Here is a 13,973-nt window from a genome sequence, read left to right as displayed (position 1 = left end):
TACAATTGATTGTAAGAGGACTGTACTTTTTCTTTTCACCATATCATTATTGATTGCTTACTCCTTTCAAAGCAATATAACTTCTGAATTATTCAAGCCTTAACAGCCATGTTGATAAACTGTGAGTAGATGGGAAATAGAATATAAAGCCAGAGCTAGCATAAAGGTATTTTGATTATCTTCCCAAAATAGGTGTTTGTTTTATACAGATCACCATATACTATATTATATGAAAATAAAATTAGATGAAGTATAATCTATTAGTGATACACCTGCTATGTGATTCGATGGCCAGAATAAGCTAACTCACCAGAGCATTTGTCAGGGATTTTCACTCCCTGTCAAGTAAACTCAGGAAAGGTCAGTGGTGTGACCACAAAGGCCAATCTATTTTAACTGCGGGAGGTTTAAAAAAAGCCCTCGTCTCAATTTACTGTGACAGTGAGAGTCACTTTCCTGCTTACACAGTAGCAAAGGGGTGGTAGCTGCTAAATGCAACAGAGTAGAAAATCAGCAAAACGTGAAATTAGGTTAATCTGTGCCTGGGATAGTTTATTCCATGAACCTGGGTTACACGCCCTGTCTAGGTATATTACTGCTCATTGGTTGCATGAAAAAAAGTACTAGGAAGGTTTTGCTTTCTCTTTTAGGTGTTTTATTGGAAAGATTGTAGAGTTCCAAGCGCAATGAAGTTATGTTTGTGTATATATAAATGTGTATATTTTTATGCTTATATCCATAGATTTGTGCTGCTCCCACTTGGTTCAGAGAAGCATCTTTTAGCAGTGTGTTCAAGCAGAGATGCGTTACTGTTGAAAGTGCTGAGAATAAAGAGTCTGAGTGCTCCAGTGTAGATGGAACGTCTGTATCAACCATCACCCGAAGACCCAGGGAAAATGATGGAAGAGGAGATAGAAAGGACGCAAGAGGCGGCATGCTGTGAAAGTCTGTCCTCTGGACACGATGCGCTGTTACACACCTAAACTCACAGCCTGTGGGTACTATAGAAGACCCGAATGAGACCAAAGCAGTTTAAAATTCTAGCATGGAGAGGAAAGGGCCCCCAAAACCCCACCTCAGCTGAGGAGATAATGGCAGCGGATGGCTGCTATGGGAGAGAAAAATCACTTCCTCTCAGGAATGTGGCCACTTGTAGGTTCCGCATTCCTGGTGGATGACCCCACACACATGCACGTATGGGCAGCAACAACTGGACTCAGTGGGCTAAAAAATTTAAAAAGGTGTTGGAGATATGGCTCAGTGGCTAAGAGCATTTGTTGTTCTTACAGAGGAGCTGAGTTCCCAGCAACCACACGATGGCTCACAACCATCACCAACCCTAGTCTTTGGGGAGCCCAATGCCCTCTTCTGGTCTCCTTGGCCACCATGCATGCACATGGTGCACATATATGCATACACACAAGCAAAACACTCATACATAGAATAAATAAATCTAAATATAAAGAAATTTAGGCATTTTTCTCATGTCTAGTGAGGAAAATGAGGTGGGGGATTCCTAGGAGCAGATGAGGGGGAAGACTTGGGGGGATGATATGATCAAGATATATTATATACATGTATAAAAAATCAAAGACTAAATAAAAGTAGAAAGCATTTTTGGAGAAAAAGTAGAATAAAATCTAAAATTAGAGGCATGCTATAGTTCTGTTGTGTTTAAAATTTTTTATTTCTTTATTTTTTCAGTGTATCAATGTTTTGCTTATATGTATGTATATGTGGCATGTGTATGCCAAGCACCCACAGAGGTCAGAGGAGGGCATCAAATACCCTAGCACTGGAGTTACAAATGGTTGTGAATGACCATACAGGTTCTCGAACCAAGCCCAGGTCTGCCAGAACAATGTATGTTCTTAATCACTGAGCCATCTCTCCACATCCCACCCCTCCATTGTGTTATGTCTTAACAGAAACGTTGAAATCATAGTGCCAGAGAACTTTGTCATATTCATAGTTCTATCTTTAAAAGGAGGAGTGGAGTAAATAGAACACCGGGTACAGAAAGACAATGCCCAAAACCACCAGGACACTAAGTGTACAGATAAGTCACTCTGATGGCCCAATTTTGTATCAACACAATGATTTCTCACTATGTAGCCCCAGCTGGGCTGGAATTCACTATGTAGATCAGGCTGGCCTCGTGAGTGAGTGCTGATATTGAAGATGTACACCACCACACCCAGCCCAAGACGAATGACTTTAAATACAGAATGCAGAAACGGAAGCTCAGCACCAGGGGCGGAATGCACAGAACTTACTCCTATTTCAAAAATTGAAGGCATTTCTGCTATATGTAGAGGGGATAATACTACATTTCAGAAAGATTGGGGGGGGGGAGGTGGGGGCTGTTGGGCAACTTAATTCATGAAATACCTAACTAAGGGACAGAAACAAACAAACAAAACAAAAAGAAAAGAAAGAAAATTCTGGCATGTCTCCACTCATCAAGACAAGGAGGCATGGGGAAGGCCTTCTGGCCTATGAGACTTCCAGCAAGTCCCCCTTTCCTGTAGAATTTGCAGAAGTCCCAGAGCCTTGGATGACAGCTCTGAGTCCCAGTTGAGCGTGGGCACTGCGTCTTCTATCCCATAACCCTCCCATGAGGAGCACATCTTCAACCACAGAACGGGCAGTGTGAGAAGCTTCAGGAGGCTTTTCAAGGCATCCCCTCTCTTGTTACATGGCAACAAGGGCCCTGCTCTTTACTCTTAAAGCAATAACCCAAGAGAAAGGTGCTGGCGTATACTTGTGACTCCAGGACCTGAAAGTATGTGTGCACAGGTGTGTGCACGTGAGTGCAGTTGTCCATGGATGCTGGAGGATGGCATCAGATTCCCTGAAGGTGGGGTTACAGGCAGTTGGGAAACACCTAATCTGAGAGCTGTGAACTGAACTTGGGACCTCTGGAAGACACATATGCTCTTAGTCACTGAACCAGCTCTCTCTAGACCCACAAATGCCTTATGCTTCATTTGGTGTCCTTATTAGATATCAAGTAGTTACCCTAGTTCTTGGGGTTTGAAAGATATAATGGGGTGCTGACAGTTATTTGATTTCTCTTGACTTGGGAACGTCTTGGGAGATGTTCCTATTTAAGCAGTTTATTCATCCACTAAATTAAAGCTGTGATCGTAGTGATAATATTTGGTACTTGAACAGAAATTCAGAGAGTTCCCAAGTTTTGTGATATCTGTGGTTTAATTATCACTACAATCTTTAAAAAAAGACAAAATATTTCTCTATTGCATGCTACAGGCCTAAAGTACCAAGTGACTAGTCACTAGTAAAGGGGAACTAGAAATCAGAGTTCGTACACTTCTGGCGTGATCACAAAGGTATTATGGAAATACATAGAGCAGAGGGTAATTTGTTGACTAAACCAGCATAGCGTCAGAGACAGTACAGACTCCACCAAGGCTGTCGTCACACACAGGCAAGGCTTCCCTCTGGTATAGCGATTCTAGTCCTAAGTTTCATTTGTAGACAATGCTGTCCTCTTTGCTTTCAGGTTCGCCATTAGACTACAGGTAGCAGATACAAATAAATAGCATTTAGAGCGAAGAGGCTGGGAAAGGGTTACATTACTGGCTTTCCTGCCAAGACCTCAGAAGTCAGGGGTTCTTTGCTACTCTGCAAACTTAGTTGCAAAGTTGGAATACAAATTAGGACTGAAGTAGTTGCTCAGTTTACAAGACGGGGAAATGTGAGAACACAGGCACGGAGTCTGGGGAGAAGACTTGCTCCTTGATAGGCCTGTGAATGCTACCCAAGCAGGATACATGGGGGAAACAAGCTTCTTCTAGATTTCTTAATGCATTTAAGGCTCTTACTGGCAGGGTTCTGTGCTGATATTTCATTTGTATTTTAATAAGTAAAGCTTGCCTGAAGACCAGAATGCAAAACAGCCACACTAGTCAGCCATACAGGTCAGGCAATGATGGCACACACCTTTAATCCCAGCAGCCACACTAGTTAGCCAGAAAGGGTGGGCAGTGGTGGTGCACACCTTTAATTCCAGCACTAGCGAGGAATATAAGGTGTAATGAGACAGGAACTTGCTCTCTTTTAGTCTAAAGATTTCATAGAGGTAAGAGCTTTCTACTGGTTTGGCTGCTTTGCCAGGTTGAACCCTAGTATCTATCTCTGGGTTTTTATTATTTGTGCTACAGGGCTCAGGATGTTGATCAAATGTCTCTAGTCTTCCTTGATGGACAGGTCACAAGTGAGCAGAGAGCAAGAAACACCCTGTTGGTAGCTAGGTACATGGCTTCCAAAGCCTGAGCTTTATCTGAGACTTTAGCAGTTCTGCTCACGTAAGCCCACAGATTTACAGCTGTGGAATTTCCGTGTTAAACACATGCCACTGAACTTTATGATAATCCCACGTGTGTTTATATGGCATGTCCCCGGGCGAGCACACACTGGGACTATATAAGAAGCAGCGCAGGCATCCTCTTGGCTGGCTTATGTTGATGGTCATTTGCTAAACGTAACAATCAGTTTAATGACTGATGAGTAATGCTTTATTTCTCCCACTTCCTCACCTCGGTGCATCTACACAGTTCATAGCAGAACGCAGAGAGTTTTCCCTGGGTTCTCAGGTGCTTCGGTAAGCTGGGAGTTACCAGGTCTTTGTTACTCAAAGTGTCATCTCATCGGGGGGCCCAGCAGCACTGGTGCTACTTGGAAGCTTGATAAGAATGCAGAGCCCCTTGGGGGCTGGAGAGATGGCTTAGTGGTTAAGAGCATTGCCTGCTCTTCCAAAGGTCCTGAGTTCAATTCCCAGCAACCACATGGTGGCTCACAACCATCTGTAAAGCGTCTGGCACCCTCATCTGGCCTTCAGGCATACAGACAGAATATTGTATACATAATAAATAAATAAATATTTAAAAAAAAAAAAGAATGCAGAGCCCCAGGGCTGGAGCAGACAGAATATTGTAAACATAATAAATAAATAAATATTTAAAAAAAAAAGAATTCAGAGCCCCAGGGCTGGAGTGATGGCTCAGTTGTTCTGCTCTTCCAGAGGACCTGGTTTCAATTCCTAACAGCCACATGGCAGCTCACAGCTGTCTGTAAACCCCCTGTTCTAGAGGACCCAACACCTTCACACAGACATCCATGCAGACAAAATACCAATATACATTTGCAGAATCCCGGGCCTGGTGCTACACTAGCTGAGTCAAAATCTATTTTAACAACATCTTCAGCCAGTTGTGGTGCACGCCTTCAAGCCCAGCACTCACTCGGGGACAGAGATGGGCCATCTCTGTGAGTTTGAGGCCAGCCTGGTCTACAGAGTGAGTTTCAGGACAGCGAGGGTTGTTCCACAGAGCAAGAAGAAAACAAGCGAACAAGACAAACAAACAAAAACCATCTTTGGATGATTTATAAACCGCTCCCGTGTGAGTGACACTAGGCATGCCGTTACACCTTCAACCTGCGTGTGCTCACACCTTCATTTTTTAAAATTGCACCTATTTGTTTACTTCTCCGTGTGTATGTGAGGGTGGTGATGTGGCGCGGTCTATGTGTGGAGGTCAGAGGACGATTTGCACAAGGCTGTTCTTTTCTTCCTTGTGTGCCCCAGGTATCAAATTCCTGTTTCCACACTTGGTGGCAAGACTGCCACCTGCCGAGTCACCTTGCTGAGCCTCGTGTTTTCATACTTAGGGAACTCAACTTGTTACTTTTCTGACACATGCTAAACGTTTTACAAGTTGAATGACGTTTGAAAACATTCTAAAAGTTATCACTTTGTGTACTTTACTCCGTCCCTCTGAGTACTATGCCTCTGCCTTTTAAATCCCTCACATTTCCCACGCTTCCCTTCAAGGATTTTTGCTTTACTTTGTTTTTTTTGAGACAGGGTCTCACTCTATATCCCGGGCTGGAGATCGCTATGTAGGTTACATCTTAAAACTTGCAGCCAAAAATGTTTGGTTGGTGGGAATACAGCCTGACCTTAGCTTTCAGGGGTGGCACTTGCTCCCTGGCCATCCTGAAGGATTTTTCCCACCCACCCTACCCCCTTCAATAGCACTTGTCTGTCAAGTTTCTGCCGACTGCTGAATTCCATCAGAAAAAAATGTGCTGTCCCTAATTTCGATATTTTGGTTTTTGGTAGGATCATGGTACTTTGCACATGAAGAAAATAGCTAGTGTGTGGCTGCCACTGTTAAGCTCAGTTTTTGTTGTTGGATGTTTCACACACATAGAGATTCTGAACCTTAGACATGTCCTCCCCGTGGCTGTGTTTCGGGGTTTTAGCCCTGGACTTTCCCATTTTACTCTATAAACGCAAACCACTTAAACCAAAACTCTTCCTTCACTCCTTCCTTTTGAGTTCTTTGTTTCTTGAGACACAGACTTGAGTCCAGGCTGGTCTGAAAACCCCTACTTAGCTCAGACTGGTCTCCAACTTGCCATCTTTTGTCTCCTTCCTCAAACTGTTGGGGCTGTAGGCTGCACTTGGCAAGGGAAAGAAAATAGTTTTTAAAAAACATTTGTCAATCTGCTTTATTACTTTAAAATTTTCATTTGTTGTTTTTAACGCGTTGGGGTACACATCACTCTGTACATGTAGGAGACGGAGGGTGACACCGTTTGTCTTCTTTCACTTCACCTTTCCCCCCTCTACTTTTATCAGCTCTGTTATATATGGGACTTAAAAAAAGAAACTGTATGGAACACATTGCCATCTTAAAATTTAGGTATTTCTGTATGCATTGTTTTGGCTTATACAACCAAAATCTCACTGAGAAATATGCTCTAGGAAAGAAACTTAAGTTCTTTGGGGCGATAAGTACCAACAGCACCATGGCTTGCTTCCTAAGACCCCTCCCACTCTGAAACCATATCCTCTGTTTCTTCATTTGCTCTATAGACCACACAGGATGGGTGAAGCAAGAGAGGAATTTGCTGAAATACACTTGGAACAAGTTAGCTGCCTGCTGAAGCAGAATAAGGTGGAAAAGATCACTTATTAGATACCGGTTTATTGATCTACTTAGTAATTTACTTAAGACACTGCCTGTGCTGCCTGTTAGTCAGGCATGACTTCTACCTGGAACAGGATGACCTAGAAAACTAGCTAAAACAGTGGCCCATTGCCCTTAACAACCTGCTGAGTACTGTGAGCCTCTGTACAATCTTGTTCGCCTACCCCAGATGGTTTGAAGTATAAGATTGTGGGAATAAAAGATTCCCATAATACCATTCACAGAATGTCCTGTGAGATCTTACATCCAGCTCCTTTTCTCAAAGGGATCCCGGGGGCTAATTCTTGGCTATCAGAGCCAAGGGGTCATCTGGAATCGAGAATCACCACACAACGGATGGGAGGCGCTGCTGCTGAGCTCAGCTTCCTGTGAAACCGACGATGTCATTTCTCTGTCATACAGGAACGACAATGGTCCTGGGCGCTCTCTCTCATCTCTAGGCTACCAGTTAGCTTCCAGCCACCTCCTCTAAGTAACTAGCACAGAAATCCAGCCAAAGATCCAAGCCGTTACGATTGCCGTCACACTTGCCCTGCAGTTAACAGTCAGGTATGAGCTGCCATGTGGGTGCTAGGAATTGAACCCGGATCCTCCGGAAAAGCAGTTAATACTCTTAGCCACTGAGCCATCTCTCCGGTCCCATACTTTGTTACTTAAGTAGATCATTAAAAATCCATTTTTGATGGGTTTAAAGGAATTGGGGGGGGGCTATTTCTAGCAACACTTTCATTCTCGTCTCCCATTGTGAGAACAGAGATTTACTTTTGATACTGAAAATAAGACTGGAAAACGGAAACAGCTAAATCCCGCCTCATTCTTGTTCTAATGGTAATAGTGACCCACAGGCAAGTAAACTTTTCAATTAACTAAGCATAAAAAAATATCAATATGAAGGACATATATATATATATATACCTGTTCAAATTTCTCTTAAGGGAACAGACACAAGGATAGTTGGAGACAACTAATATAGACGAATAGATATAGACCTCTGTACAAATCTGTCATGCAGCACCCTTACCGGGGAGACTAGCAGTCTATTTTTAACCATCCCGTTGGCAGACTCCAGCGGACAGCTGTATTAGGTGGACAGGGGCTGCCTGTGCATACGGAAGAACACGGTGTTAATGCCGTTATTTTTAGTTGTGAAATCTTCCTTTTAGCCCTAATGTTAGATACACACAAATACACAGACAGACAGACACACACATAGAGACAGGGAGAGAGAAAGAGAGACCATGTGCAAGATCCTAGATTTAATCCCCAGCACCCACGTTTGAAGAACACGCTCTTAAAGCTTGGGTGGAGGCAGCTGCTGCTCGTGCTCTCCGGCACCCAGCCCTGCGATCTACAAGTTTACATGGGCAGCAAGTCTGCCACCTTCCCAGAAAGCCTCCTTGCACTTGCCCAGGAATCCTGTTTTGTCTTTTACTGCCAACACTCCCGAGCAAGTGGGTGGGGTGGGTGAATGGTCAGCCTGCTTTCAGCCTGTCTTGTTTAAAAGCTCTCACTCAAGGGAAAGTATATTGCATATCTATCTATGTATCTAAATCTGTGTGTCTGTATATCTATGTATGTATGTATGCATATGTGTGTATCTGTGTGTGTGTGTATGCATGTGTGTGTATCTGTGTGTGTGTGTGTGTATGTATGCATGTGTGTGTATGTATGTATCCATCTATCCCTCCTCGGTGTGTTTCTCTCTCTCCCTCACCTATGTCTATAGTTTATTTGTGGGTAAGTCCTGCCTTAAGTCTTTCAAGGCAGCTGCCATACCAGCAGTGGTTGCACCTGAGTGCACACACTCTCTCTTCCCTGGTATTACTCTTGGTGAAGATGGGACTGTTGATGCTGAGCCCAGCTACAAGCCCGTTGCTTGTCTCATTTCTCCCTCAGCCACTTTTCCTAGAGTGAAATGTCTACCAAATCTCTCCAGGAGGGCAGGCTCTGTTTAGACTCGGCAGTCCGTTAGTTCATCAACTTTTTTTTTTTTTTTTTTTTTGGTTTTTTCGAGACAAGGTTTCTCTGTGGTTTTGGAGCCTGTCCTGGAACTAGCTCTTGTAGACCAGGCTGGTCTCGAACTCACAGAGATCCGCCTGCCTCTGCCTCCCAAGTGCTGGGATTACAGGCGTGCGCCACCACCGCCCGGCAGTTCATCAACTTTTTGTTGCCAACCCCTAACCCATGTGGATCGGATTCCAGTAGCCAAAGCCTCCACAGCCCTGAAGAGTGCGTGTTTGTGCCTATGTGGGCCAGATTGAGCCAGATGCCTTTACATAGTGCTTTACCATTGCGTTTTCTTGGCTCAGTTCTGGGCCTCAGTGCCAGGATTGGGTCCCTTCTTCATGCTTCCGTGATGACTTTATCTAAGAAAACGGAAGACTTTTACTGTGCCTGACCAAAACCCGTCCGAGTGCCCTATCTCCAGATCTGAGAAGAAAGGAGAAGCAAGCGTATCTGCACTTTTGACACTAATATAAAGGATGCTATTACCCTCAAAGTTTGCGTTTGATAGCCTCACAACTGAGTTACAGAAGAAACTGCAGGGGAAGAAAGGTTACAGCTATCTATAGTCAATCGTAGTAGCTGATAGGCCATGGGCCGGACATGCCAGGTAGGGTATTAGTTTTCTCTTTCATAGGTCTCAAGTTTCCTAAGCAACCTTCTTCTTCCTCCATCTATATGAAGAGGACAGGCTGACCTTGTGAAGGGAACAGCAAATCCGCACAAGTTCTTCACAGGCAAGGCTGTGCTGATCTTAATTGATTTTGCCAAACAATGTCAAAAATCCAGGAATAAAACTGGCCCTGGTGGCCCATGCCTTTAATCCCAGCACCTGGGAGGCAGAGAAAGGAGATCTCTATGGGTTTGAAGCCAACTTAAGCTACACAAAGTGAGTTTCAGGACAGCCAGAGCTGCAGTGAGACCCTGTCTCAGCAAATAGAAACAAAAACAAAATAAACAAGATTGTCTGTGGCTTCCCCTTATTCTGGAATCCCAGAGTGGTCCAAATAACGCTAACAAGAGTAAAATGAGGTAACCTCACGGTAGAGGGTTAGCCGGATAAAGCTAGAACCAGTTTGGGGGGTGGGAATTGAGTGACCTGGATACCCTTGCTGTCCCCAGATGATATCCTGTTTGGTTTGAAAGATCTGTACTGTCCGTTTTTAAAATATAATCTGTTTAAACCTTTCTCCCCAAATCCATGTTCAGCAAACTTACCCTTAAATAATTCCAGTACTTTCTGTGTAAAGGGACCTTTCTCTTAGAGTTCTCTTTCTGATGCTGAAGATGAACTTTTCTAAGGTGCCCCTCCCCCACCCCCATAGAGGTCAGGGGACAGAGCTGGTTGATCTCGTAGGTAAGTTCAGTATAACAGGATTCCAGGTATCATAGGAGGGCTAGTGAGGCTTTTTCTTTCTTTCTTATTGTCCCATAATTCTGTATAAAGTCCAGAAGAATTTAGTTTTCTATATCCTGAAGAGAGATACCGTCTAGGCCTCCTCCCTGCTTGCCAGTGTTTGGGGAAGCTCAGAGAGTCATGGGTTTTGTCAAAATCAAGTCATGCGGGAGCATAATTTGCTTTGGGAGGAGTGCCGAGTTGTGTATGTGTGTGCGTGTGTCCCTGCAGTTAAAGGTGTGCTTACCTAGGAGACCTAATAGGAGAGACTGCTAAGCCTGTGAGCAGGAGAGGACGGTGTTGTTTTCAGATGGTTGCAGGCTGAGCTTCAGGACACATAGGTTCCCTTGTGGCTGTCAAGGCAGTATGACAATAGAATTTGGGGGAGAGATGCCATGTGCCCCTTGGAGTTTGGACCAAAAACAGAAACCAGTGCCTATTTGGGGACTAGAAATTTCTGAAGAAAATTTAATCCAAGGTATCAACCAGATGAGGTCCCTCTGACCTCTGTGGAGCAGCCTAGAAAATGACCAGTCTCCAGTTCAGCAGCAGAAGGGGGATTTGAAGAGAGAAGTCTCTGGAAGCAAAATGGTTCCCAAGAAAAGGGTTGGGATCATTGACGTGTAGATTTGGTGAAAACGTGTTTGGGAAGGAGGATTCGAAGACAACACAGCCACCCACGTTCAACATCTACTTCAAGACACTTCTTCTCACAAAGACTTCATTCCCTACTCTCTTCCATGCTATTCTTTTTGTTTATTTGTTTTTTGCATTGCACTCTATTTTATAGGGAATTTACTTTCTAATTATTTTCTGTTGTTATTGGCCTTGAACCTTGGCTGGAAGGTCATCTACAGCAGGAATCGTTTTTCCTTCTGTAGTTCTCCCACAGCCTTGCAATAATCTCATCAAATGGGCATTTTATTCAATAGCCATTTAGAGTCCACAGGGAATATAGTTCCATATTTGCACAATGGTTTTAGTGCATTTTTAAAAAGATTCATCTAGGGGCTGGAGAGATGGCTCAGTGGTTAGGAGCATTGCCTTCTCTTCCAAAGGTCCTGAGTTCAATTCCCGGCAACCACATGGTGGCTCACAACCATCTGTAATGAGGTCTGGTGCCCTCTTCTGGCCTGCAGACATACACACAGACAGAATATTGTATACATAATAAATGAATATTTTAAAAAAGATTCATCTATGTAAGTATATGGGTGCTTTAATCTGCATGCATGTCTGCACACCAGAAGAGGGCATTGTAATTCATGAAGCTACAGTTACAGATGCCACATGGGTGCTATTGAACCCAGGCGTTCTCCTCTGGAAGAGCAGCCAGTGCACTTAACCACTGGGCCACCTTTCCGACCTTTTAAACACATTTTTAATCAGCTACATACTTCAAAGGAAATTGTGACCACTATTGGAGAAGAAGAAAAGAATCTTAACTTACTTAACTTACTCAGTTAAGTAAGTTAACCTGAACAAGAGCCAAAGTATTTAATACATTACAATTACTATAGAGAAATCCTGAGTTTGTCATAATCTGATAAACAAGATATTTGGGGGCTGGTACTGGCAATCAGTTAATAGAATGCTTTCCTGGCAGGTAAAAGGTCCTGAGTTTATCCTCCCAGTACTGCATGAACCACGTGTGGGAACACATGCCTATATAATCCCAGTATGTGGAAGGTGGAAGCGGGAGGCCCCTGAGCTGCACAGTGAGTTCGAGGCTGGCCTGGGTTTAAAATGGCATGAAAATAAATAATTAAATAAATAAACAAAACTCCAAATATTTTCAGCCTTAATTTTACTACAATTTTAATTTAATTATTACAGATATAATCAACCTGATGAAATGAGAAGGTTTTGGGAACTGGTTTCACAGGAAGCTGAGGGAACATTTCATCAAATGTTGTTTCTCTCTTCCTTGCTAACTCTAATCTGAGCAGTTGTCAAGCTCTGGGGTTCTGTGTCTGAAATGATCCGAATAATCTGGTCACCTCAAATGTCTCATTTATAGAACCTGGGTGGCAGGCTCCTTCACACGCTCTTCCCTCCCTTCATTTCCTTCACCTGCTAATGCAGTAAGGATAACCTTAGGGCACCACGTGGTCACATTCAGGAATGAAAACAAGTCATTTTCCCTTTGAGGACCTAGAGCAAGCTCAACTTTAAATTCCTCTCTTCTCTCCCCGTAGCTTCAATCTGTCTGCCATTTGTACGTACAGCTCTTTAGCCTGTTGTTGGTCACTCATGAAGGGCTTTGTTCTGCATTTACTGAACAACACAGAGCACATAACACGAGAAAGGCCTGAGGCTTCCTTACAGATGTCTTTGACAGAGTTTCGCAAGGGAAGAGGTCACCTTACTGACGAAACCAACCCAGAAGCTCTCAGCACTGCAAACACACAGTGTCAAGCTTCATCCATGTTGTTTGCAAAATTTATGGTGGATATTTCTTTTAAGGTTGCTTTCAACTTATTTGCTATTTTTGGCAAATGATTACCACAGCAAATATATATCCATCTCCATACATACATCCATGATTTTTGGATCAGGGACATGAAAGAGTATGTGACTTAAGACTAAAGCTAAGAAGGGCTAAAGAGATAACTAGGAAGTTAAAAGTGTTTTGTTTTTTTTTCTGAAGCGGGCCTGGGTTCAATTCCCAGTATCCACATGACAGCAACCATCTGTAACTCCAGTTCCATGAGAACTGGCACTCTCTGTGGGTCTACATGGGCACCAGACACATGCTGCGCGCGCGCGCACACACACACACACACACACACACACACACACACAAATTATTCATGCATGTAACATAAAATCAGAAATTTAAAAATAGATTAAAGTCATCATTTAACTTAGACTGTAAAAGTTGATTGCAGGCACAATTCAAGGTGGGTATTTTGTTCTCTCAAAGGCAGGTTAAACTCAAATAGGCCAAGTACATAGCAGGTTAAAGTCTGCAGTCTTGAATGATCTCAGGGCATCTTATTAACTTTGGTGGCACGATCTAGAAAATACCTTTTTATTTTTAAAATGCAAGAGATACTTTCATAAAAATATATCACTACAGTTTCCCTTGTTTCTGTTCATGCCATTCTGACAAAATGCCGTGTACCTTAGCGTTCCGAGGCCTGGCAAGTCCACGATCAAGGTTCCTGGAGATTCGATGTCTAGTGAGGGTATTTTAGACGATGCCTTTCTCACTGAATCTTCACATGGTGGAAGGCGGCAAGTTTCTGAAGCTTCCTGTATAAGAACACTAATTCAGGACCACCTCTGATCGAATCTGGCTTTCCACCACACCGACTGTGATACAGGCGAGACTTAGACGCCTGGGGCTGTTAGTACCGTAGCACTGAAGTCTTAAGTCCCTGTTTCAGGGGGTCTCATTGCTCCTCTCCAGGACCTCTACTGTCACTCTAGGAGTTGTGAAGGATACAGCCTTTGTTCTTTGTAGGTAACATACCAGGAACAGTGCTTTGAGAGTGGAGGAGGAGAAACACCTCCTTCCCCATTCAAGGATCAGACAGAGGAAACGC

General features: G+C 43.5%; 1 protein-coding gene across 1 annotated transcript in view; it reads right to left on the bottom strand.

Annotated features, from left to right (window-relative positions):
* Agl (amylo-alpha-1,6-glucosidase and 4-alpha-glucanotransferase) overlaps window positions 1-13,648 on the bottom strand; it is a 69,871-nt gene extending 56,223 nt beyond the window's left edge. The window contains exon 1 of the mRNA XM_075981515.1: window positions 13,550-13,648. The gene's annotated coding sequence lies outside the window, so the exon portion shown is untranslated. The remainder of the gene's footprint in view (window positions 1-13,549) is intronic.
* Window positions 13,649-13,973: the final 325 nt, after the last annotated feature.

This window comes from Microtus pennsylvanicus, chromosome 7 (genome assembly GCF_037038515.1).
Source record: "Microtus pennsylvanicus isolate mMicPen1 chromosome 7, mMicPen1.hap1, whole genome shotgun sequence".
NCBI lineage: Eukaryota > Metazoa > Chordata > Mammalia > Rodentia > Cricetidae > Microtus > Microtus pennsylvanicus.
This window is presented reverse-complemented; position numbering and strand designations above follow the sequence as displayed.